Source organism: Diadema antillarum, unplaced genomic scaffold (assembly GCF_040938485.1).
Source record: "Diadema antillarum isolate AM-2024a unplaced genomic scaffold, OU_Dant_1.0 seq00000732_RagTag, whole genome shotgun sequence".
NCBI classification, from domain to species: Eukaryota; Metazoa; Echinodermata; class Echinoidea; order Diadematoida; family Diadematidae; genus Diadema; species Diadema antillarum.
The window spans coordinates 630,001-657,702 of record NW_027271633.1 but is presented as its reverse complement, the minus strand read 5'-3'; the positions used below and the strand labels follow the sequence as shown (position 1 = coordinate 657,702).

At 37.9% G+C, this 27,702-nt stretch overlaps 1 protein-coding gene across 1 annotated transcript in view; it reads right to left on the bottom strand.

Moving 5' to 3' along the window:
- LOC139738254 (uncharacterized) overlaps window positions 1-27,702 on the bottom strand; it is a 93,077-nt gene that overhangs the window by 23,523 nt on the left and 41,852 nt on the right. The window contains exon 2 of the mRNA XM_071648905.1: window positions 25,917-26,018. The gene's annotated coding sequence lies outside the window, so the exon portion shown is untranslated. The remainder of the gene's footprint in view (window positions 1-25,916; window positions 26,019-27,702) is intronic.

Genomic DNA, 27,702 nt, shown 5'->3' with positions numbered 1-27,702 from the left:
GTATGTTTAATAAGGTCAGTTGGTCCGTTTTTACCTTGGAACGGTGACTGCAAGATGACTAGGTGCATTTAATTACCCTCAATATGATATTCACAGAATGATTTCGTTACTCATACACTATGTAGCTCAAAACGTGCCAAGAAGAACGCAGACATTGGCAATGACGCACATTAATAGTCGGAACTAGACGCCATCCTGAACAACAAAAAAAAAAATAAATAAAGAAAGGATGATGATAAAGACTTAGTGTGAACTTGGAGGATTTCGATGGGGGACCATTATCCTTTTGGTTACTGTGACAATATTTGCCCTTAAGAATGCGGTGATATTATGGTTCCCAGTCCATCTTACCGCCTCCCCCCCCCCCCCCCCCCCCCATCTGCATCCACTTGTTGCGAATAGCAAACGGTTATTATCGTTATGGTCAACACATGGTCGGACAAAAAGCCACCAGGCAAAACCGAAACACTGCATGCCCCGAGATCTCGTGCATAAGATGATTGAAGTAGGGGCTTGTGAAGGGTTGTTTCAGCCACACTTAAAGGGGAAATCCAGTCCAAAAAATAGGTTATAAAACTGAATAAAAAAGAGTAAAATCTTACAAATTCAACGGGTAAAAAATTTGACTGAAATCAGATAAAAAATAAGGAAGTTATGACATTGTGAAGTTTTGCTTATTTCTACAAAACAGATCTTGTGTTATCTAATTTGTCTCTAGCTTTTGATTTCATTTGTACAAATTTTGTGAGTTACATGTATTAGTTTCCCCTTCCTCTTTTTGGGCCTAGGGACAGCTGATAAATGTAACTTAAGTTTTTACTGTGAGACAAATTCAATTGTGTGTTTGTTTGTTTTTTTCTCATCTTCTTTTTTCTTTGTTCATTGTGCCAACAGATCCGCTTTCGAAACATATTTAAGAACAGAGAAAAAAAAGGATATGAAGAAGATTGTAAGCAATGTAGACAGCTAAAGGCATGTATGTAAGAAAAGCAAACAAAACGTTAATCATTAGGGGGAAAAGACATTTTAAAAAAGAAACATATCGTTTGAATCACGATGCTGATGCTGTCTTCTTCGGAGAAATCAGCAAAAAAAAAAAAGTGACCCAGATACTGCAGCGATGTCACAGTAAGAGGGAAGTGGGGGAGCCAACCGCAGAATCCGATCCCGCAAAATGACCAAAACCACAATAAATTTCATGCTAAAACCACAATGATCGTTTTTCTTTCTTGTTCTCGATCTCTTTTCTCATTCTTTTTCTGGTTTGTTTTGTTTTCGTTCTTTTTTTTTGGAGGGAAAGACTGGTCTAGTAATTTTGAACAATGGTGGCGTGGGATATAAGACGAGACGTTAGGATTAATGGAATAAACTCTCTCATTACAAAAAGCGTGTCAGATGTTGAAAGGAAATGAATGCGTGAAGGAAATAAAAAATAAACCAACACTAAATGTCATTGATGAATTGCATACGTGCATATTCATACAATCACCAGATATTTCTGTATCCTATCTTTCTTTCTCCCTCTCTCTCTCTCTCTCTCTCTCCACCCACTCACCCGCACTCTTATGTATATCATGCGTACATTTGCTATTCGGACTTTTTGTAATTATTTTGTTTCTATCTAAGATCTGGCATCATTATCAGAGTACGGATGAACATACTGTTGGGCAACGGACAGTCACACATACTTTATTTGTGCGCGCGTCTTTTTTATTTTATTATTATCATTTATTCAAGTTTGTTTGTTTGGTTGTTTTTTTCACGAGTGCGTGTGTCCATTGTGTGTGCGTGCTTGTTGTGTATCTGAGTAAAGTCCTTATTCGGGGGATGAATACCGGTAATTGTGCTCATTATGTCCTTGTCATTCGCAATAGTATTATGATATTTATGACATCTGAAAAAAAACGTACACACTCATGCACAAATGAACGCACCCGCTCACGCACACACAAACACACGTACTTACACAACACATTACAACATTGCAAAAACCAACCCGAAGAAGGAGATCCATTTTGACAATCGCACACATGCATGTATACACACACAAAAACGCGCGTTTATAATGCAACCTCCTAATTCTCAAACACAAGCACACACACACACACACATTCCCACACACGAGTGGACCTGTTAATAACTATGCATGATGCAACATAATCACACACAGCTTTGCTACATCCCGAATGTATGAGAACCTACAAGACGTGACATGCAATTATATCAAATCGACCGTGAAGACCTGGGCGACCCCCCCCCACCCTCTCTCTCTCTCTGTCTCTCTCTCTCTCTCTCTCTCTCTGTCTCTGTCTGTCTCCCTATCTCTATCTTTTTCTCTCCATCTGTGATATAAATTGAGATTTAAGATGCTCAGCTCAGCAGTACGATACTCGCTAGTGTAAAACAACTCCCTTGTCACTCTGTTATTTGTACGCGATATTTCCCGTGCAATCTACGGTAGATGGTGACACACCGCGTACTCTGTTGTAACCTAACCGCGAGTTGGAGTTGAGTGAATAACAAGAAAGGGGCGGGGCGGGGGGGGGGGGGGGGGGGGGGGTTACATGGGAAGTACCCACACGATGCGAAAACTTAAACGCCTTTTGGCTCCGGGAACTTGCGTCGAGCGTTTAGGCACGTGATTGAATTATACGAGGACCGCGGGATTTTCAGGGCCATTTTCCACTGAAGGAAATTTGGTTCGGATGTTGTGCAGTTACAGCCAGGTATCATAGCCATTTTATATCCGACTGTACACATTTTCTGGCTGTGAGGAAATCATGTTACAAAACATTGAGCGACAGCGCGAAAGTTGCAGAGCTTACTGATTTACAGGGATGGAAAGAAAGGACGGGGGAGGACGAAAGCTCGGTATCACATGCATTAAAACTATACATACTTTAAAAAAGAAGAAAACCAAACGATATTATTGATAAGCGATGCATGGAATGACATAATAACCAATAACGACCAACATTCGAAACTTTCGATATTAGTGGGTAACTGCTGTACTATGTGCAGGCCTATTTTAAGCTGCATTTTGCGATTGTTTTGTCGGGTTTTTTTTTCATGTTTTTGTTTTTGTTTCTTTTTCTTAGGCCTCGTGTATCCAATTATACACTTTGTAAAAGAAAACGAAAAGGAAAAGAGGAACAAAACTATTGAATATAGCATATCTACTTTATTACACCGAAGCGATATCAACCCGTCATGTTGCACGAAAACACTGTGATGGCAAGGGACATACGTGCACATGAAAAACCGATGTAGCTGAAGGTACGTCAATTTAATATGAAGGCCTATACGTGCAATAACAAACACACGCTTGTGGAAACAATAAGATATTTAAATATTCCAAGCTTATTGTCATTAATCACACAATAATTTTCAATATTACCATCATGTAAAGCATCCAAACGCAGTATGGTTACTCGTTGTATCGGCAACTCCTTATTCCAGATGTTTTATACACTAAGTCGCTTTTTTCCCGTTCTCCTTTTTACCCGACGTCAAATAGGGAGGGACAACAGTCAACAAACACGCTAAATGGAAATAGATCCCAGCCTGACATTAAATACACATGCCATAACTTCACCGAGTTCAAAACTTAGCCAAAGGGAAGCCACCGGTATCAGTTCGGAGCAGAAATAGTCGACAAGAAAGTAAATTAGTGGCTGTGCAAGGTTATTTTAGCTGCTGAATAAAGAGGACAAATGTTGTGCCCGTAGGATTGAACTGGAATTCGACTTCTGCCAGAAATGTCGTTGTTGTCACTTCTAGTCCGAACTTAAAGGGACTGTGTAGTATTGGTGGAGATGAAAATTGGACTTGTAACTTTTTGGAGGAAGAAATCACTTATGAAGTAGTCCAGAGCATACCATTTTAAGAGGAACCGAAACAAAGCAATCGTAATAAAAGGTGGATGCTCTGTTTTAGATAACTCAGCCATTTTGAAACCAATTTTCATCAAATAAAAGTTTAAACCTCTTGGAATTACATGCTCTTTCATACTTCATGAGAGGTTTTTTCATTATCTCACCAAAAAATATTAGAAACCTGAAGTTAGGTCTCAACCAAAACTACACGCTCCCTTAAAAGGAGAACCATTCGCACCTCTCTTCTACTCGGTATTGTCTTAACATCCCCTCTCCTGTTGTCCCCTTTCATTCTCTTTTGTTTCATCTCTTGTCCCATTCTTCATCCCTTGACTCCCCATTTCTCTCTTTCTGTTAATACTCGACATCTGTACCTCAAAAAATTACTTGATTAATGAATAGAGTTTAAGAAGTACTATCATGCTTTTTGTTCTGTGCTGATCACAAAATCAAAAAATTCCATATATAAGATTATCGTCCTTTTTCTATATGTGTGTACCTTTATGTGTGTGCGTGTGCGTATGTGTGTGTGTGTGGATGTGTCTTTGGGCGCGCGAGGACGCTCTTGTTTCTTTCCTTTTTTTGGTTTCGTATATCTTTGATTAGCTATTTTCTTCTTTTTTTTCACTGTTCCTGCTGTAGGCGGGAGGGGCTCAACGTTTGCCTGAGTGTATGGAAATTACCTCCGTTCTAAATGCCTCATGAACTAATTCTCTCCCAAATGCCATCATTGTTATCCTTCCTTATCTCCGGAAATCCCACCGTGCCCGCCAAAGTCTCGTCGGATTTTCTACCAGCGTATTTTTGGCAGCGTGGTGTCACAGGGAAAACCAGCCCGCTGTCGCTCCGAGACACACAGGTGACCGCGCCGGCCGTCACCAACAACATGCCGTTGAATCCATGGGCTTAAGAAAAAGGTGCATCCTGGGACGGATCCTAGGCCCCAGTGGTGACGGGATTTGTGGCGCCGAAAATCTGGCGCCAAGTTCGCCTCTGGGTTGGGATCTTCCACTCCACGACGACGAGAGAGTGGAGGAGAAAAAAAAAAGGATGGCGGGGCTTAGAGAGAAGGTTAGACAGCCAGATACTCCAGCCTGCTTTTAGATTGGACTAGTTTGTCTTAGATAAGGTACCGGCAGTTTCACTTGTTTTATTCAGATTTCCGAGTGTCTAGCTATTTCTTTAGCTGATGATCTACAATTCTATATTATACGAGCAGTTCCTTTATATGATAACGCAGAAAACCAGAGGTAATTATTACGAATGAAATGTTCACAGGTTTTGGAAGAACGTGATCAGGGAAACCCGGGATTGGCTTTATTACTGTGGTTACAGATGCTGTCACGAATGGGGAGAACGTCTTCCCTTATTACGTTCATGGCCGGAAATATGCAAAGAACACACCGCATTAAATAAAGAAAAACATATTGTTACGATAATGCGTCATGGCGCGGCTAGTTCTTTCCTCTTTTTTTGTTAATAATTAAAGATATTGTTAGTAATTCGTTTCCTATTTCAATTCAATTCAGTATTTAAAGCTTAACACACAACAAGCTTATAGCCAGAAAAGAATAATTACTTTAGTACCAGCTGTCTTGCATTCTCTTTCTTTCTTTCTTTTTGTGAATTTGTAATTGGACAATTACCCCATCGTCGCTTTCGTCTTCAGAGGGTGAAAAAAAGGCAGACACCATGATAAAATCGCATTGCCATGGAAATTTCGTAAGAACTTGAGAGGCATTTGAATTTTGGCTAATTTTTGCAAAACAGTTTTTGAACAGTTGACATGAATTATATGCATAATATGAGTAAAGATGATTATGTCATCACCACATAATTATTCATTGATCTTGTACAGAAAGTAATTGACAGAAATTCAATTTGTCTATTGTGAAACTGAAAAGCAAAATGTATTCCTGGCCGAAAAATATTCAGATTAATGATCACTCAAATAATCAAATTCATGATGTTAGGATCATCATAATCAAATTTTCATATTCCTATCGACAGTTCGAAAAGCGTTTTGTAAACACCAGCAAAACATTTTCAAAACTTCATTACTTTTTAGCTGATTTAAATCGAAAATTATTCGATGTGCTGGTGACGTCTTACTCTTTCTTCTCAGACTATTAACTCGACCGGAAATCCCCTTGAAAGTTCGAAAATGATGAGAAAAAAAAAATGACTCGAAATATCATTGGCTGGTTAGACGGCCAGGAATTCATCATACGACGTCCCCTTCCTCCCGCTATCCCCCCTCCCACCCCACCCTGTCTCTGAATCCCTCAACCCCCTCCCCTCCCCCCCCCCCACACACACACAGGGAAGATACAGGCGCACATCCCGACGACTGCCATGCAGAGTTCCTACGCCCACGGGGAGTGGGAGCCGCGGCCAAGAGTACTGGAAGCCGAGTTCAAGTCAAACTACCATCATGTTCAAATACAGCAATTCGGCATCAAAATTTCAAGAGGTCTACAGGTGCGAGCAAAGGTGTCCTACAGAAGGATAAATATTTGAACGAACTCAGCATAAATATATTCGTCCTTGCATGCCATGGGACAATTCAAACAACACCCCCCCCCCCCTTCCACGATGATTATCTCTACACAGTATGTAACGTCAAAACGTAGGATCTTCAGAGAGTACAGAGGAGATATGGGGAACTGAAGATACGGTGGGAAAAGAAATTGCAGTCCCGTAGGGTACCGGCTTGAATTGGATTACAGCTCGTTTTCTGAAGGTTCGTAATTCAGAAAATGAAATAAGGGTCGTTATTCCGAAGGTTCGTTTGTCCGCTAACAAAATAAGGTTCGTTTTTCCGAAGGTTTGTTACTATACGCTCTTTTTTTACATTTTCGGAATAAAGGACCTTATCTTATTTTCACATTGATGAACCTTCGAAATAACGAACATCATTTAAAAGATGTTCGAGTTATCACATTTGATGCACGTGTGTAGGTCAGATGTATCACAAAACATCCTACCATCTCAAAATTTCGCAATAAAGCCTAAGACATAAGGAGATACCACTCTTTTTCCTCAATAAACCACAACTGTAGACAGTTTATTCTAGGAACAATTTTTTATTATAACTATTGTTTACATTATTTTGCATAATTTAACAATACTTAACATTGATTAAACTGATTAACATTTTTACATTGGTTGTTTTTATCCCTAACTTGCGTTTGAGGACTGTTAAACACCTATTTTTGAAGCAATAAAACTGGGTTTTTGTTTCATCTACTAATGGTAAATAATACTTTTAATACACCATCGAGTCATTGATTACTGGGACTGTTCGACGCTGATTGCTCTGGGCAGGCCGACGTTTGAAAGAACTCTACATGGTGGAGGTAATTTGAATCTGAGGTGATGACAGGGACTACACTACTTGGAAAGAACTCTCGCGTAATCACGTTTAAATTTAGACGTATTGCTCACCAGGGAACAATACAGTAACACGTTTCTGCATTATTTGTAATGACTTTGCAGGGTGTAAGTACACACATGAGGAGCTGGTATATCAAAGCACACACGCCTACGACTGCTCGCTTGATTGATTTGACATATGCTGGAAATTTGCTGATCAATATTTCATAATATTCCTCTGTAGAGATGTACCGCGATTATTATGTTGTTCTTTTGGTCTATATTATAACGTACACTGCCGCTGTAAGCCATCTAAATGAGTATCCGTAGAAAGATAGACCAGTCTGTGTCGCATAAGGACTGCTCGCGCGGGGGCGAAGGATGCATGAAAGGATGTGGTATAAAAGGGGGTTGAAGAGGGGTGGACTGAAGGGTGTGGTAGGGGCAGTATTCCAGATCCCATCTTAGAGATCAGGGGGTTAATGCTGGAACAAACTTAACGACGAATCTGAAACCAGTGAGTGGTATTTTGGTGATATTGAAACCACGGTCCATGCTAAAAAGATGGGGAAAATAGAGAGTCCACTTCGCCAGGTATTACCCCCTCCTGCATTACGCAAGTCTCCAGGAATTGGTGTTAGAAAGTGGAATCAAATCCCTTCCCGTAAGGACAGTCCTATAAAAGCATAGACATCTCATCGAACATTTCCTTTTTAAGTCTTTTTTTCTTTTGTAAACAAACTCTAGAAGTCGCTCAAGAGGTTGTGACAACTAACACATCCAAAGCTAGAATGCAAACATTGAAGCGTTAATCACAAGTTTGCTTAGATAATACAAGAAAATACAAGACTCAAGAAAACATGAACAGGAATGGATACATCTTCATGTGTTTAAAAGAAAATTAAGATTGCATGTTTTAAATCAGAATGCCGAAATGGTGTGATAAACTTTTTTCTTGTAAAATATGTCAGTGTATGTGTGTATGTGTGTGTGTGTGTATGTGCGCGTATGTATGTGTGTATTAACTCATAAAGAAATGTACTCATTCAGTATTTTAATATTTTATGAGTGAAATAGTATGGGGACAGGACTTTTATATAAGGCATAGCCTTTCTGTCTGTCTCCGAACACTTCCAAATGTATTTTATTTTCGTACTGATGCTTATTGTGATCATTTTTTCTTGTTATTCATGTTATTATGGTGTTGTCAATTTTCTGTATTCTCCTGTTTGTTTGTTTTGTTTTATACTGAAAGTGTTGAATAAATCTGAATCTGAATCTGAATCTGCATATTGATCCTTAAAACACTTCGCGGAAATGGCATTTTGAAGGAATCGTGCAACTGGTTTCTTGGGAGAAATGCATTTCATCTTTAATCGAGTGTCTCTCTACCTGCAGCTATGATAAACGCATAGCATATTATGCCTCCTTGTTTTAATCTAGGTTGTATTTTGGGGGTTGAAAAAAGCTGTTGAGATTGGAAATAATATCTATTTCACATTGTCGCATTGTCCATGTGAAAAGTCATAAAACCGATCCGAATTCAAAACATAAAAATTACATGTCCTTTAATTTCACGCAACATTTGATGAAGCATTCACACGAGTCACGAAAGGTTAATTTGGTTGTAACGATAGACATAGTCATTTCTCATGCCCATTCAAACCAAGACAGCGTGAAAAACAAACAAACAAAAAACATGACAGAACATTTCTCATCAAATAATTTTGACAATGACATCTTATTTTGTGGTAATTTTTATTTTGAGAGTTCTTTAGAGATTGGAATTTATATTAATCTCACAAAATAATTTTTATGTTAAAGGTCATAAAACCCATCCCACCTCGTAAACATAAAAATTTAATGTCTTTAATTTGACGCTACGTTTAATGCAGCATTCAAACAATGCAGGAAAATTGAATGTAAATGAAATGATTGACAAAGTCATTTTCTTGACCATTCAAACATTCATGTTGTAATAGTGTTAAAAAATCAGACTCTCCTCAAGTCGAGCAAATTAAAAAGTGTGAAATAATAACAAACAAACATAAATCGCGACCGAACATACATCACCAATGAATCTTGACAATAACGTCATTTTATTTCATTCTGATTCGCATTTTACATTTCTATTTCTAATTTCTATTCATGTCACAATTAATAATGTATGTCAAAAGTCATAAAATCAATCCCAATAATCGTCAATGATCAGAATGTTATGTCTTTCAATTTGACGCTTCATTTAATATAGCATTAACACAAGGTACGAACGGATAAAGTAATTGACATGATAAACATATCATTTTTTCATGGCCAATCAAATATTCATGTTCAGAAGTTAGACTACCACTCCCCCGAGAAATCGAAGTAGAAATAGAGAAAACAAAAACACGGCAGAACATTCGTAATCAAATGATTTTGACAATAACCACACACAAACACAGACACACAGACACACAGACACACTCACTCACTCGCGCGCACGCACACACATACACACACACATACACACACACATACACACACACACACACACACACACACACACGAACATATGCATATTGGTCACAAGGGATAAAAGAAAATAGCTGCTCACTGCAAGTTTGGTGAAAAATGCACTTTACACTGCAAGCAAATTACGGTAGGCTTGACGGGTGAGACGATCCGCTAATGTTATTACCGCATGCGACTCCTTGCGTCAATTTGCGTTCCTGCCCTTGTTTTCTGTATTTATTTTCTCAGGCACGCCAAGCCGAGGAAAACCGAAACCGAATCTTCAAACAACGCTCAGAAAAGGTTGTCGGTTTGGAACAGGGCGGAGCAGGTAATTGATTCGGAAGAAAAAAAAAAAGAACCGGACGGAAAACAGAGCGGGGAAAAAAGAAACCTTAATGGAGTGAAAGAGAGAGAAAAAAGAAAGATTGGGGAAGACATGTGACAGAAAGAAGGAGGGAGGGGGGAAGAATAGATTATGATCTCTTATGTTATCTCTCTCCCTCTCTGATATTACCATTGAAAGAAGGAATGAGAGAGAGAGAGGGGGGGGGGTGATATGGGTGTACAGAAATCAGGAAGGTATATACTTCAATCATTATTACGCCTACACAAATGTGGAGGCTGCCAACCTGTGCAATTCTTGCGAAATAAACAATGTGCCAACATAAAGAAACATTCCAGACGATTAATGTAATTTCACATCATGTGGGGAAAAAAAATAACCGACCACAGACAAGTGCACCGTTAATTCAAAATGTCCGGAAACGAAAGGAAAAATTGGAATGTGTGTGTGTTCAAGGGTGTGTTAAGGTGTTTCTGAATGTCTGTGGTAGGTTGTGCAAGACTATTAAGTATCGAAACCCTTCCGGGCAAAATGGGCAAACACTTACGTTCTATATTGACATTAATCTCTGTAATTTTCCAGCTATATGATTGATGACTAGTTTTCCATTCCATTGTCCGATCTCGCGCGAAATAATATTCCCTGTGTTTGCACTCGAAATATTTAAAAACACTCCCAGGTAGGTCCCTATACATATAGCCCGATTTCCTAAAAGAAAATGAATTATTCTCAAGCTGGTCTGTCGTCAACACGACTTGTTACAATCATGGAGACTCGTATGACATTCTAAATTCCCAAAATCCCGAAGAAATGTTGATTTTAAAGGGCATGGTTCTCCAGAGGATTATGAAAGTTTGCTTTGCTTTGCTTTTCTGTCCTTTCGTTTTTGTTTTTGCTTGTGTGTGTGTGTGTGTGTAATCTATCAGCAGGGCACCGTTTTTATGCATGCTTTCTCTTGGATCTGAAATATATACAGTCCATGCTGTTGGATGCACAAGGTGCAATAACATAGCCCTGGTATGTCATGCAGCTTTATTGGTACATTAATTGACATTAATTGGGATGAAAGTGGGAGTTTTTGGGTATTTCAAGAAATGCCAAGCAGGGAAGGTTTTCGCTACAAAAATAAACAATCTCACTAATTTCTAGTGAGAGTACAACATGATCGAGGAATTAAGAGGTAATGTCATTCTTATAGGAGGAACAATTAGTTTTGCCTTTATCTCTGTTTTATTTATTTTTTTCCAACACAATTGTAATTGCAGTGAGACATTTGAACACAAATTATGGTAGGAAATCAACAAAACATTTTGATGAAGGAAAATATCATGAACTGAAGTGAAATACAAGATGTCGTGACTTTATCGCCGCAAAGTTGTTAGAAATGGAGGAAACTGCTAAAAATAGGGCTTGTAGTTTGCAGTCTCGTTAAAAACAGTAACTAACTGCTGAACTGTCAACACTTTGCAAATTGCCCATCAAAGAAAAGAAGAACAAAAAGAAAAACTCACAAACACACACACGCAAGCAATCACGAAGCAGCTTTCTTCTATTTAATCAAAAAAAAAAGAAAGAAGATAAGCGTGGAAGGAAAAAACTGAAGAGATTCCCTCCACATAATCATCTTCTATTTACCCCTTTCTCTTTCCTTCTATATCTATCTCTAAAGTCGAAACCATATCCACCTCTCCATCAGTAATTATTCCTTCTAACGATTATTTCTCTTTTGAGATGATTTTACGAACTTTTCGTCAGTTCTTAATCTGCTCTTCTATATCCAAAATTATTCATTTTTGTGTGTTTGTTTGTGTGTGAGCGTAAGCGCGTGTATATGAATTTGAGAGGAAATGCATACAACAAAAAGAGTTCGATAGTATTGGAGAAAAACAAGTTATCTCCATTCTTATTAATGTAATATATATGTAATTGAAGCTTCTTAAAACACATACAATTGTAAAAAAAAAAAAAAGATATAGGACATTTGTAATCATAACTTCTAGACAATTTCGTCATTTCCTTCATGTTTTTTTTTTTTTTTTCAAAATGGCGCATAACCTATTTTGGGATCTAACTCTTTATATCCAGAGAAAATGTGTGTGTATGTGTGTATGTGCTTGTGATCCCTTTCCTCGTCTAACCCACTTGTATTACTTCCTCGGATTCATCTTATATAAGAGTCCCATTTTGTTCACCTTTTTAGATTCCTTTTTCCCCTGAATGTTACAAAAAATAAACCGGTATTTACCAACCACCGAAATGGCAAAAAAAAAAAAAATGTTATCGGGAGCTCGCATGCATCATCAATCTTATTCTTGTTTCAAACATTTTTATTGTTACCTGGGTGTTTTTGTATTCGATCTCCTTTTTTTATCTTTCTCCGCGTAATCGCGACACAGAAATCCCAGTTTCCTATTTTATTTCTTTTTTGTTTAAAAGGTAAACACGTCGTAATCAATACACGTCTTTTCTTCTTCTTTTTTTCATCATTCTTTTTTCTTTTTTTTTTTTGTGTGTGTTCTCGTTCACGCAGGTTAAGTGAAATTTATACCGCGGTAGGATAGCGTAGTAACGAAGTTCGGGAGCACGAGCAACGTTTGGATGTGGAGTAATTTTGTCACCGGAAAAAAAAAATGCCGGGTCTTCTTCTTGTGCTGTTTATGAATCGTTACACTTCGCCCCTTGTCTTGATGGCTTCATAAAGAAAGGGCAGCATCGAAAAGTGAGGCCTATGTTCACCTTGCGCCGCGAAAAAGCGTGAGCTGTTTCGCCCAAACTCAATTATTACTGCGGATAAGAATGCTGTTCAAGAGGCAGTGTTTTTAACTTCATTTTTATTTTCTTTCCCTCGGCTCCCCCCCCCCCCCACTTTTTTTTAGTAGACCTCCTGCCTGTTGCGTTTTCTCCTCGTTCGTTGATATCTACCAATTCAGGGATGACAGCAGAAAGATGAGTAAGTTGCTTCTGTTGCATAAATTCATTTCTAGTTATACGATTTTACATCTCATCATATTCAAACAAAGTGAAATATTTAATTTGAAAATTCCATTAGGTTTTCGGGATAAAAAAAGAAATGAGGCAAATTGTCCAACCTGTTTCTTCCATTCACATAGTTTTTCTATGTAATTTTTTTTTTCTGTGTGACCATTTCAACAAAGATTATTATCTTTTTGAAATACTTTTCAACGTGGATCCTATCAGTTTCTTTTTTTCTCTCTCTCTGTCATGTTCATCCTCACAAACACACAAAAACCTACACACACACACACACACACACACACACATACATACATACAAGTTTCACCCTCTGCTGTTTGAATGTTTTTCCTTAATCTGCGATTAACCCCTTATATAAATAAATAAATAAATATATATATATATATATATATATATATAATATGCTTTGAATGCTGATTGGAGCAGTAAACATCATAGCGTGACTGTTCCAGGTCCCTGACACGCAAGGGCTTAATCGCCGTGTAAGTCTGGAACATAACGCATATAATAAATACATACATATATATATATATATATATATATATATATATATATATATACATATATATATATACATGATCTGTCCATAACACTTGCATGCGTGTCTGCCAAACGATCAATATCTATCATGTCTGGGTACATATTGATTCATGTTCACCCAGCCACGTGGGTGTCTGTTTATCAGGGGCATAAACGGTTACGTTTTAGCTTACGGCGTAGTGATTGTGATGCGCCTTTAAATTCGCAAATATTTCCAGTATGATAAAGTGTATTTAATTCCTAAGTTTCAAGACTGTGAAATTAAGAAATTTGTTTCTATTAGCCTATTTTATTTCATGGGTGTAAAGTGAAAGGTATGGAAAACGCGTAGTTGATTTTGTTGCATTTCTACAATGCTAATATCAATTCTTTTTTAATCTCGTTGTTGATCACTTTTTGTTTGTTCTTATTGAAACTGAGAAATTCTTGTTATTAGGTATGCTTGAACGTTAACAATGTGTGCTATTCTTTCATGTTTTAAAGAGGTGGAGAGAAATATATAATATATATATATATATATATATATATATGTGTGTGTGTGTGTGTGTGTATGTGTGTGTGCGACCGTGCACCTCAAAACGAACATAAAGTCGCACACACTGATTTTGCATGAGGACTGAAAATAAGTGAAATGGGTCAACCTAGCCGAATTTGACTTTTTCATATTTTCTGAAAGAGCGGGTTCTCTTTTACGTTATGCTAAAATTTGGTATCATAAAACGGGCAGGAAAGTGTGTTTTTTTTAGCAGTTTATCTCAAACATTTTTGGTAGAAGAGTGTGATTAGATGTATCTTTAGAATCCCTTTTTCATTTCTAAAAAAACCTTGTTCACACTCTTCACTTTCAACTCTAATAACTTTTGAAAGGATAGTGCTACTGCTTTGAAAGTTGGCATTAATTATGGACAGAATGTGTTAATGAGCCATGTTTAATTTCAGTTTAATTTGATAATCCCTTCATTGTTGTTACTCTGGTGGTCTACTTCCTGTTTTTTTGTCCCATTCATCGCACAGCCTGCACGGTTTGGTAAAGATTAAGCGCTTGAATAGACACTGTACTTCCGAGCCTCTTTTCTCAGTTCACACTTTTCCTGAGTTTGTGCTTTCTTTCCAATATTTAGATAAGTTAGGAGAGTCCATTTGATTTGAGTTATACATCATTTTAAAGCTTAAAGTCTGCTCTTTCAGAATATGGTCTTAACTAAAAATTCATGTCTGGCGACTTTTTGTTTGTTTTGAGGTGCAGGGTCATATAGTCTTCTCTTATACTCCTGTTAGTACTATTTCCGTTTCTCAATTCCAGTATGAATGAATACATTGTTCGTATATACCAAATTCACGCAAGTCACGTGACACAAAGGAGGACCTCATGATGCGGGGACAAATCAATAACTCTAATGGGGATTAACACACACCCGTCACGCAACTCAGCTCTAAAAACGTGTAGTGCGCTGTGTGATTTCATGATAGAAAGGCTTCCGGCGAGTATCCAGACATATGTGTCATAGGTTTGTAAGTAAAGAAAGAATATGTCAAAATTATGAATATGATTGCATACTGTTTATAGGGCAGCAAAAGCTTGAGATGCATCTCATTCACGCATAGACGAAATATTGTGAAACGCAGCTCTCCTCCCACTCGCCAATAAGTTACTAGTGATCTTTACATCCTTTCTCCCCCTGTCTATCTATCTATTTATCTATCCATCTGTGTATTATCTATCTATCTGTCTATAATATATATATATATATATATATATATATATATATATATATATATATATATATATATATATATCTGAAGAGGCTGCTTCCAAGCAATGAAGAGCTTTCTACCTACCTATCTAGCTATCTATTTACCTCTTTATCAGTCAAAGTGCGCCCCCCCCCCTCCCACAGCCTTGCACTTGTCAATATGTCAACGGGTACTGAGTACTTGAATGAATACTCAGCACGTTTTGGGAACTGAGATTCCTAACGTGAAACACTCCGGAATCCGTTGAGGGGACAAAAGCGAGTGCAAATTGCTTCTGCAGAGAAGAAGTGGCGTATAAAGAGGGTGGCAGGGAGGGGCAGCAGGTATGGACTCAAGCTTAACAACAGAATCATGGGGAGATCAAGTCTTGCACACTATTAAAGCATTAACCACACGAAACTTCCGCTGGAATCATTACGGGTGCTTCCATGGTGGCTGGTGGCGGATTCCACCTGCCTGGGTCAATTCATCATCCATCCCGTGTGCAACCAGTACCACACCCCAACGGCGCCTCCCCCCCCCCCCCCCCTCCTCCCCCTCCTGACGAGGAAATGCTATCTTCGCTAATTTTCCCCCATTAAGAGGAACGAACTCATTGTAGACACATCAATGGCTTTTTAAGCGATTGACTCAAGTAAGATGCGGTAAGGGACCCTCCCCCCCCCCCCCCTGGTTCCTTGAGTGCATCCATCGTCTTACTGTCGTTAAATCGACAAGGGAAACCCATTCGATCGATTACATACATGCCCTCCCTAATGTCAGTAGAATCCATGGTAGAAAGATTGGAGAGCTCCCGGAAAACAAAGCAAAATAAAAACAATACAACAACGACATCATCTATAATAGCAAAAGCAAACACTCCAATAGACATCTTCATTCTAATTGTCTATCTGCGTGTCTCTTTTTGTCTTTTTTTTTTCAGACGGAGAACAGAATATATTCAGTTTATAAACATTATATCCTTAACTTGGAAGTGATAGCAAAAAACAAAACAAAAAACAAACGTCTCCACAGGAACCTTGTTAGTGTTCTTTGATGAAAAGAGCTCCTCAATGCACTATAGCTGCTGTGGCTCTTGATCGAGATCCGGAAGACTAGAGATATCCTTCAAAAAGAAGGCAAACTTTAAGCGTCTTCTAACATTCTTTTCTCAACAATGCAATTTAATGGGCGGATTAATTTGAAGAACATTAAAAATGCATTAGACCACGCACAACCTTGTTATTGTTCGTTGACGAAAACAACTTTTTTAATTGTGAAACAATGCAGCGATGTGTCTCGTGAGCGAGATCCGGAAGACTACAGATATCCTTCATAAAGAAGGAAAAATCCCCGTGGTTTGTAACATTCTTCTCTAAACAATGCAATTTCATGGGCAGATTATTTTCAAAAACATTGAAAAACGCATTTCCGACCACAAGCACCCACAAACATGACAATAATCATGTCTACATATTCATGACCTTTACCATGTATCATGTGTATCCCCTCATTGTCAGCGCAAAAAAAAAAGAGAAAGAAAACTCATGCACTTGTACTTTCAAACACGCACACTAAGCTATCACTCTTTTCAACCTGCGTACACAGTTGCAGCGATCTCATCTAAGCAAACGAACAGCTTGTTGGGATCAATTTGTTAATGCATGTTAAAGGTGTCAGGTCATCATATCATTTACGTCATGCGTAGTCGCATTTGGCCTCCATTACTTTGCACATGGAAACGAAAAGTTAGCACAGTAACCTTGTTATTTTTCTATCACGAAAACAACCTATTTAATTGTGAAACAATGCAGGGATGTGTTTGCTGTGAGTGAGATCCGGAAGACTAGAGATATCCTTCACAAAACAAGCTAAACTTCAGTTGGCTTCGAACATTCTATTCTTAACAATGCAATTTCATGGGCGGATTATTTTGAAGAACATTGAAAAAATTTCCGACCACCAGCGCCCACAATATGTCAACACCTTCATGACCTTAGCGTGTTACTAATGCCCGTGTCTCCTCATAATTATCGCAAAAAAAAGAAGACATATATTTCCAACCACGCACATTAAGCTATCATTATGTTCAACCTGTATAAACACTTCAAACGATCTCATCCCAACAAAGGAACAGTTTATTTGATTTTTGATCGAATGCATAATGTTAAGGGGGTCGGGTCATCACACTTATTTACGCCATGCAGAGCTGCATTTGGTCTCTACCAATTTGGAAATGAAATAAAAGGAGTTACCGCAGTAACCGTGTCATTGCTCTTTGACGAAATAACTTATTTAATAGTGAAGCAATGCAGTGATGTGTCTCGTGAGCGAGATCCGGAAGACTAGAGATAACCTTCTAAAAGAAGACAAACTTCAGATGGTTTTTATCATTCTTTTCTTAACAATGCAATTTAATGGCGGATTGTTTTGAAGAACATGGAAAAATGCATTTACAACAACGGACAACCCTGTTATTATTCTTTGATAAGAATAAATTCTTTAATATTGTTATGAAACAATGCAGTGATGTTTCTCGTGAGCGGAATCCGGAAGAGTAAAGATATCCCTCATAAAGAAGTAAAACTCCCTGTAGTTTGTAACATTCTTTTTCTTAACAATCTGATTTCATGTGGGGATTATTTTGAAGAGCATTGAAAAAAGTCATTTACGACCACGAACAACCTTGTTATTGTTTTTGGACGAAAATATCTTCTTTACCTGTCAAACAATGCAGCGATGTGTCTTGTGAGCGAGATCCGGAAGAGTAGAGAAATCCTTCACAAAGAAGAAAAACTCGCTGTGGTTTCTAACATTCTTTTCTTAACAATGTGATTTCATGGGCGGATTATTCTGAAGAACATCGAAAAAGATTCCGACCACCAGCGCCCACAATATGTCAACACCTTCATGACCTTAGCGTGTTACTAATGCCCGTGTCTCCTCATAATTATCGCAAAAAAAAGAAGACATATATTTCCAACCACGCACATTAAGCTATCATTATGTTCAACCTGTATAAACACTTCAAACGATCTCATCCCAACAAAGGAACAGTTCATTTAATTTTTGATCGAATGCATAATGTTAAGGGGGTCGGGTCATCACACTTATTTACGCCATGCAGAGCTGCATTTGGTCTCTACCAATTTGGAAATGAAATAAAAGGAGTTACCGCAGTAACCTTGTCATTGCTCTTTGACGAAATAACTTATTTAATAGTGAAGCAATGCAGTGATGTGTCTCGTGAGCGAGATCCGGAAGACTAGAGATAACCTTCTAAAAGAAGACAAACTTCAGATGGTTTTTATCATTCTTTTCTTAACAATGCAATTTAATGGCGGATTGTTTTGAAGAACATGGAAAATGCATTTACAACAACGGACAACCTTGTTATTATTCTTTGATAAAAATACATTCTTTAATACGTGTATTGTTATGAAACAATGCAGTGATGTTTCTCGTGAGCGGAATCCGGAAGAGTAAAGATATCCTTCCTGAGGAAGAAAAACTCCCTGTAGTTTGTAACATTCTTTTCTTTACAATGTAATTTCATGGGGGAATTATTTTGAAGAGCATTAAAAATGTATTTACGACCACGGACAACCTTGTTATTGTTTTTTGACGAAAATATCTTCTTTACCTGTCAAACAATGCAGCGATGTGTCTTGTGAGCAAGATCCGGAAGAGTAGAGAAATCCTTCACAATGAAGAAAAACTTGCTGTGGTTTCTAACATTCTTCTCTTAACAATGTGATTTCATGGGCGGATTATTTTGAAGAACATTGAAAAAGATTCCGACCACCAGCGCCCACAATATGTCAACACCTTCATGACCTTAGCGTGTTACTAATGCCCGTGTCTTCTCATAATTATCGAAAAAAAAAAGAAGACTGATATTTCCAACCACGCACATTAAGCTATCATTATGTTCAACCTGTATAAACACTTCAAACGATCTCATCCCAACAAAGGAACAGTTCATTTAATTTTTGATCGAATGCATAATGTTAAGGGGGTCGGGTCATCACACTTATTTACGCCATGCAGAGCTGCATTTGGTCTCTACCAATTTGGAAATGAAATAAAAGGAGTTACCGCAGTAACCTTGTCATTGCTCTTTGACGAAATAACTTATTTAATAGTGAAGCAATGCAGTGATGTGTCTCGTGAGCGAGATCCGGAAGACTAGAGATAACCTTCTAAAAGAAGACAAACTTCAGATGGTTTTTATCATTCTTTTCTTAACAATGCAATTTAATGGCGGATTGTTTTGAAGAACATGGAAAAATGCATTTACAACAACGGACAACCCTGTTATTATTCTTTGATAAGAATAAATTCTTTAATATTGTTATGAAACAATGCAGTGATGTTTCTCGTGAGCGGAATCCGGAAGAGTAAAGATATCCCTCATAAAGAAGTAAAACTCCCTGTAGTTTGTAACATTCTTTTTCTTAACAATCTGATTTCATGTGGGGATTATTTTGAAGAGCATTGAAAAAGTCATTTACGACCACGGACAACCTTGTTATTGTTTTTTGACGAAAATATCTTCTTTACCTGTCAAACAATGCAGCGATGTGTCTCGTGAGCGAGATCCGGAAGACTACAGATAACCTTCTAAAAGAAGACAAACTACAGATGGTTTTTATCATTCTTTTCTTAACAATGCAATTTAATGGCGGATTGTTTTGAAGAACATGTAAAATGCATTTACAAGAACGGACAACCTTGTTATTATTCTTTGATAAAAATACATTCTTTAATACGTGTATTGTTATGAAACAATGCAGTGATATTTCTCGTGAGCGGAATCCGGAAGAGTAAAGATATCCTTCCTGAGGAAGAAAAACTCCCTGTAGTTTGTAACATTCTTTTCTTTACAATGTAATTTCATGGGGGAATTATTTTGAAGAGCATTGAAAAAATTCATTTACGACCACGGACAACCTTGTTATTGTTTTTTGACGAAAATAACTTCTTTACCTGTCAAACAATGCAGCGATGTGTCTTGTGAGCAAGATCCGGAAGACTAGAGATGTCCTTCACAAAGAAGAAAAACTTGCTGTGGTTTCTAACATTCTTTTCTTAACAATGTGATTTCATGGGCGGATTATTTTGAAGAACATTTGAAAAGATTCCGACCACCAGCGCCCACAATATGTCAACACCTTCATGACCTAGCATGTTACTAATGCCCGTGTCTCTTCACTACTAACTCACAAAAAAAAAAATAATACTGCTACTTCCAACCGCCAACAATAAGCTATCACTTTGTTCAACCTGTATAAACACTTCAAACAATCTCAACGAAACAAACGAACAGTTTATTTGATTTTTAATCGAATGCATAATGTTAAAGGGGTCAGGTCAATTTATTATTTACGTCATGCACAGCCGCATCTTGTTCTCCACTAATTTGCACATGAAAACAAAAAGATTTATCACCGTCGCGTAACCTTGTTATTGTTCTATGACGAAAATGATAATTTAATTGTGAAACAATGCAGTGATGTGTTTCTCCCGAGCGAGATCCGGAAGACTAGAGATATCCTTCAGAAAGAAGGCAAACTTCGTATGGCTTCTTACATGCTTTTCTTAACGATGTAATTTTATGGGCGGATTATTTTGAAGAACATTGAAAAATGCAGTTCCGATCACAAGCACGGACAATCTTTAAACGTCTAACCCTTCATGACCTTGGCACGTAAACATCAGCGCACATCATACAAGAAAAAAAAAAACACTCGTACTTCCAACCACGCACACTAAGCTAAACAATATCACTGTGTTCTACCTGTATACACAGTTGTAACGATCTCAACAAAACAAACGAACAGTTTGTTGGATTTTGATCAAATGCACAATGTTATAGGGGTCAGGTCATCATATTTATTTACGCCATGCACAGCCGCATTGGGCCTACAGTGATCTTATCATGTGTTTGCCTGCTGTACTATTCTCCGCTCCTTCTCTTGTTCGATCGCAAAGATCCTACAATACAAAAATGCAAATGGCAACAATAAGTTCCAAGGTCGTAGTCCATTCATAGAATATTTGTCCTTATTTTACGGAATGTACTTTGTATTCTTCTTCTCGTTTACTCAAAGTCGTATCCCACGCGTTTGTGTTTCGCCTCCCAGTGACAGCCCACAGAGAAAACTATAGTCAGTTATAAAGAACGGGTGAGCTAAGAAGAATACGAGCAAGATATGGTTAAGGAAAAAAGCAGGTGCATTCAATCTTAATGGTACGAACATGGTTCACTGGCATTTACCCGGCGAACTTGAAAAAAACCAATTCATTCTTTATCTCAAAGACATTCATATAGTTGCGATTGATATGCCGCTGGTATATTAATACTAACTTTGATATGTTGTTTAAGAATCAACAGTTTAAAGGTCCCCAAACACAGCTGCGGGTGATCAATGCAATTTACAGTGCAAAAGGACCTACAAAACAACCACGATTTTATTCTCATCGACGGTTAAAGGGATGGTACAGTTTTGTTTGAGATCGTGATTCAGGTTAAGATTTTTTGCGAGAAAATTAGAAACCACTTGAATGAAATATTACAGAACATACGATTCTAAGAGGAATTCAGAGTTTATTCAATGGCAATTGGTTTTGAAATGGCTGAGATATCCAAAACCAAAGTGAAGAAAGTGGTCGTAACAATGAATTGAATTGAATTGAATTGAATTGAACTGAATTGAATTGAATTGAATTGAGCTGAATTGATTGAATTGAATTGAATTGAATTGAAATGAATGTTTTATTGTCCGCCGTGCGAATGTGGAAAAGTTTCTTCCACCAGCGTTACATACAAGAGATACAAACAGATAGTGCTGTTCAAAGAATATATTTTATGCGTGACAAATTACAGATAACATGAGACAAAATGTTCTGCAAAGATTGTTGCAGAAAATAAAAATGATAACCGTTACATTCATAATACATCTTACATATATCTCATTTTGATCAAGGGTATAAATTAATTCCATAATCATGACATTTATAAAAAAGAAAATAATATTCAAACAAATCTTCTGTTTCTAATCGACATTTTTGTCTTTTGTCTTCTGCATTATTTTCCTTCTTTTACGACTAATCATTAATCTTCGTATACATTATCTTCTCTATATATATAAATTAACATAATATTTATAATATTTTAATAAAAACATAATACATTACAATTACAACGTTACGGTTACAACACAATACAACAAACAAACAAACATCAATTATTCATTCATAAACATAAAATTCTCTGTTGACATATCACTTAAACATAAAACACAATAATAACAACCGTCACAACACAGCACAACAAACAAACGAACGAACCTCACCTATTCATTCTTGGACAGTTTTTTTTTTTTTTTTTTGATTCCCTGATGGCATGGCGATTAAACATGTGTATGGAATTTGGCATGAATGACTGTCAGGCGAAAACGAGTACGATTGGTGCGAGGCACGCGCAGTCTGATTCCGGAGCGATTGTACACATAGTGTAAATTGACAGGGTGCGTTTCGTCCCCAATGATCTTTTTAGAGTTTTGACAAAAGCATTTGTTCAAAAATGTATTTCACTGCGGGCAGTTCCTTTGTCTATTTCCCTTTGCGCCACCCGTCTTATACGATCAATGCGATTCTGATTCTTTTGCGTTGTATTGAGTAGAAGGCGGTGTTCCCTACTGGATTTGCGTGTAAATTTAAAGTTTCTGTCACCGTTTTGTGTGCAAAAGTCATGCCTTTCCAGTAATGTATCTACTGGGCATTTGGAAGAAAAATAATCTTAGGAGATTTGTCATATAATTTACATCAAAGCAAAACTTGGCATTTCCTCTACGACTATGCTCTCTGCATGTCAAATTCAGCAGAAATTTATAAAAGCTACACAGATTTGAAAAACAGAATGTTTTCTCAAAGCATGACTACATTGGTGTCTCAGAATAATGTGGCACACAGGGGGATTCCAGCATGGCATATAAAGAGTTAAATATGGGATGGATTTTTTTTCTATTCGTTATAAATGTAGTTTAGTAGAGCAATGGTGATTTATTACTGATTGCAATCTTACCACCACTTTCTATTCTTGTCTCTTTGAAACTGGAGCCTTAAAAATAATTTGCTGCATGATATGATGATCATTTTCTACACCCATACAGAGTTGCTCTTCAGTTAGAACACTGAACGTCAAATGGGTTCTACCCTTAGTATTACTCTATCTTTGCCAGGTGACCCTTTTGGCAGCCTTTTGTTTGTTTGTTTGTTTGTTTGTTTGTTTGTTTGTTTGTTTGTTTGTTTGTTTGTTTCATTCATTCATTTCAATCTGAGAAGATGGTATATTCAGCCGCAATAGCTGGTCTTCCCTAAGGTCTAGATGGATGTGAGGTGGGACCCACTTCACTGGGTCATGCACCCTGCTGTTTGCGAAGAAGAATGGATAAAGCGCGATCTTTTACGTGCGTGAGTTGTGACTCACTCACACACGGGATATCCATTTTATGTCCTTTCAAAGTGACATTTTTGCCTATTACTAGAGGGGTCGGTATGATTACACACAACATTGCTCAGTTAGACTGGGGAATCGAACCCGGGTCCTACCGTCTGAGTCTTAATCACCGACCTGGGGCAAAAGGGATAGAAATCGAACACGAGTGCTTCGTCTGAAAGTCAAAAATGTTATTTACTCTACAGTCGGTGCTACCAATCTTCTATGATAGGATACATCGAATCATCGAAACAGTATAGTGCGTCAAAATGTTGTACATATCTCCATTGAGATATATGCTGCGGAAAATCATAATCATAGCTACATTATAGAACAGTAGCCAGAGAAAGAACACATCAATGAGGTTTCACATCCAATGACATCCGGTTTGCAGTGGAATAGACACGCCTCACTTCAAAAATGGCGTTTGAATCGAAATCATCTTTACCTTACTTGTTTGCCCGTTTCCACTTTTTTTTTCTATAGGTATTTATTCTATCTTTACGCCATGGTGAAACAAATCAGTCCACCCCATCCCCTCCCCACACAATGGTTGCTGGCGAATGGTATACTAAAACGAGTTTCCGTTGTTTGATTTTAATTTTTCAACAAATCTGTCCAAGATAACTTTATTCAAAAATATGGTTTCTACATTATAAGGTAAGGGGGGAAAAATCACTGGCATTTGATGCACTATTACCTCGCATACGATCGATGTTTTAGTGGAGGGGGGTATTACTTGATTTTCCATATATAGGAGATACGCGTGTACGTTCGACTATTATACACTTTTTATATAACTTCACTCGGTGTTGACAAATTTGAAAAACAAATCGGAAACGAGTAAACTAATTATCATTGCATATTCCTAATGGGTCAAATAATTTGCATTCTTGCAGAAGAAAAACTCCTTAAACAAAGTTTAGCAAGTTTTAAGACGGACTCCTACAACGCAATGTAGAACGGAAGTCCAGGGAAACTAATTTGCTTATTTTTGTCTTTGCCGTCCGTCCCAAATAAGCATAAATCGACTGGAAACAACAACGATAACAGCATAAAACACACACACACTCACACACATCAAACACACAAGCACACATTCACATGGCCCGTGGAGGTGAAATAGATCCTAACGTGTTAATGAGTCGTTAAATCAATTAATGCACACGTCATCTCAGTGGGAACACAGATTGATGACCTGTTATAGAGCGGATTTAACGACTTCGTGTGCACCGTCAATCAGCAAGGGCATATACGTATGCAAAACCAAACATGGTCGTACGAGTTTTTGTAACTCGTATGTGTAAACGCGTCGATGCTAAAGATTAGTAATTAGGACCAAAATCGATTTCTCTCATTGGCCATCTTTATTTTTCAGGACGTCGAAGAAAGGAAACGGACGCTCTATTCGCTCTCTCATTACAGATCGACCGTGCCCTTTGTACTTTAAAGAATGCTACAATTGTATTATATTAAGAGTTGCTCGTTCTTTAATATTCAAAACGATTGGATGGTATTTTGAATATTAAAGTTACCGCTGTTCTCTGATGTTACTGTTCGGCAGAATGATAAACAGTTGATTTTTCTTTCTTTTTTTTTTTTTTTTTTTTTTTGCCGGTACAGCTGGATTACTGATCCATACACGTTATGGCCTCATTGTTCGCTAGTCAGCTTCAACACAAACCAAAATAAGCCATATCACATGCAAACAAATCAAGCCTATAGCAACAAACAGCGACAAAATAGATGACGTCACATCAAAGCACAAATGGATCGTATCATATCGTATTGTATCAACATAATATCGTCTCATATTATCATTACGCTTTGATTGGTCATGCCATATCACATACTATCATACATCATAATTTATGTCATATACCATATCATATCATTATCATATCCATCATATCATATCATATCATATCATATCATATCATATCATATCATATCATATCATATCATATTATATCATATCGTTAACTGTAATGCGTAATAATCATAATTATATTATACCACATAATGCCGTATTCTGTAAAATCAAATCAAAACTCACCTTAATATATCGGAGCTTCGGAGCTGAAGTATGCGTCCTGCGTCGCCAAACTCTCCCGGTAACTGACTAGTCCTTCGCGGCAGTGAACTATCCGATGAGGAACTACGGGAAGGTTGGGGGAAAAAAGAGAACCAATTCAAATCGATGGTGAGGGACTTGTTCGTCTCAAGAACACCGCAAAGTCAGTGAGAAATGGTCAGAAGCGTCCGAAAAGAATGAGATGCAATGGTTTGGACGTTGAGGAAAGACCGCTGGAAGCCTAACTTGGATGTAAAGTCCGTGAAAGACGCGCGTCGTGAAGTTAGAAAATCGAGGGGAGGTTTAAAGAACGGCGCACTGTTCGAGTGACGGGAACCTGGCGAAATGCAAGTTTAGAATCAGTGGGCAAAGTTCCCATTGAGCGAGTTCACCCTCCGTATTGTGACGTAGTCACACCACAATGATTCTGTGTACTACCGGCGGTGCTGGTGGCATGCACGCTTTATTCTCATTAATCATCTACATTCCTACGGTTATTGTTCACAAACTGTGGGCACGGCAGAGCAACACCGTCAAGCGAAACAAACACAAACTTGGATAACAATGGTGTCTGTCGATATTCCGCTAGGCACCACACCGGCAAGCACGAGCAAAATATGGTCGTTTCACCAAACTTGACGAACGAAAGAAAAAGTATGATATGGTCACGCTTTTCTTTTGTCTAAATACCAACGGCGACTGTTCGGAAATCGAGCAGGACTGGACTTCTCTTGAAACCTGCGCCAGTCGGTGTGCATTGTAACCACAGACCTGGCTATTTTGTTGGGCAGTTACGTGCCGGTGTCGCTGCAATCAATTATGGATATTTAAAGCGATGCTTTGGGATAGGTTGATCATTCAGGAATCAAGAGTGGTGTATGACGTAGACGTCAACTCTAGGGTTCGGACAAACAAAGCTTGCATACTCTCTTAATGAAGTATTGCGGAATTTTTAGATGAAAAGGCTAGCAGGATGGTCCGTTTCAGGCATGCAGATAGGAAGATCACAAATTAATAATCTGCGATTTGAAATGACGAATGCTATTGAATAACTCGGGTGTACTGTTACGGTAATAGTGGTCGATACGCTTGTTGTCAGCCAGCAATAGAATTTCATACGCCACTGTTCTGGCATTTTCTTGTTTTATGCCATCACTGCACGAATATAACAGTTTTAGACGATTATTGCCTCCACATGCATGCATTTTCGTTTTTAGTCACAATTACCCACGCTCTGATCAGGGTTGTGCCTTTAAGATGGTCATAATGTCAACATTAATGAATTCCTGTCGTAGTGGCTGCATGTAAAGATCATTACATTACGTAATCGTGCATATGTAGCAGTGGGGGAGGTGAACATTGAAACTCATGGGCCCGGAAACCGTGAAACTCCATCCAGTACTTACAACACCCCCAACCCTCCACAAAGAAAGTTACCTGCACTTTGAAATACAAAGAAACTAAACAAAGAAACTGATACCAAGAAAAACTCACGAAATACCTACTAGTTCTTCACCCCAGATAACTGTGTCAATGACATTAAACTCTGCAACTAATGTTTTTTTTTTTTTTCTGGAAATGTCACGGTAACTTTTATCGGTCAAGAAACAAAAGAAATGAAACAGTCATGGACGACAATTTGGCTTTATAAATAGACAAGCACCTAATTACTCGTGAAATGAGTACAATAATCTTCTTGGAACCATCTCAGAAGGAGTCTGCCAGTGGCGTGCTGATGTTCTACCCTAGACAAGCTGTCTGGCAATAG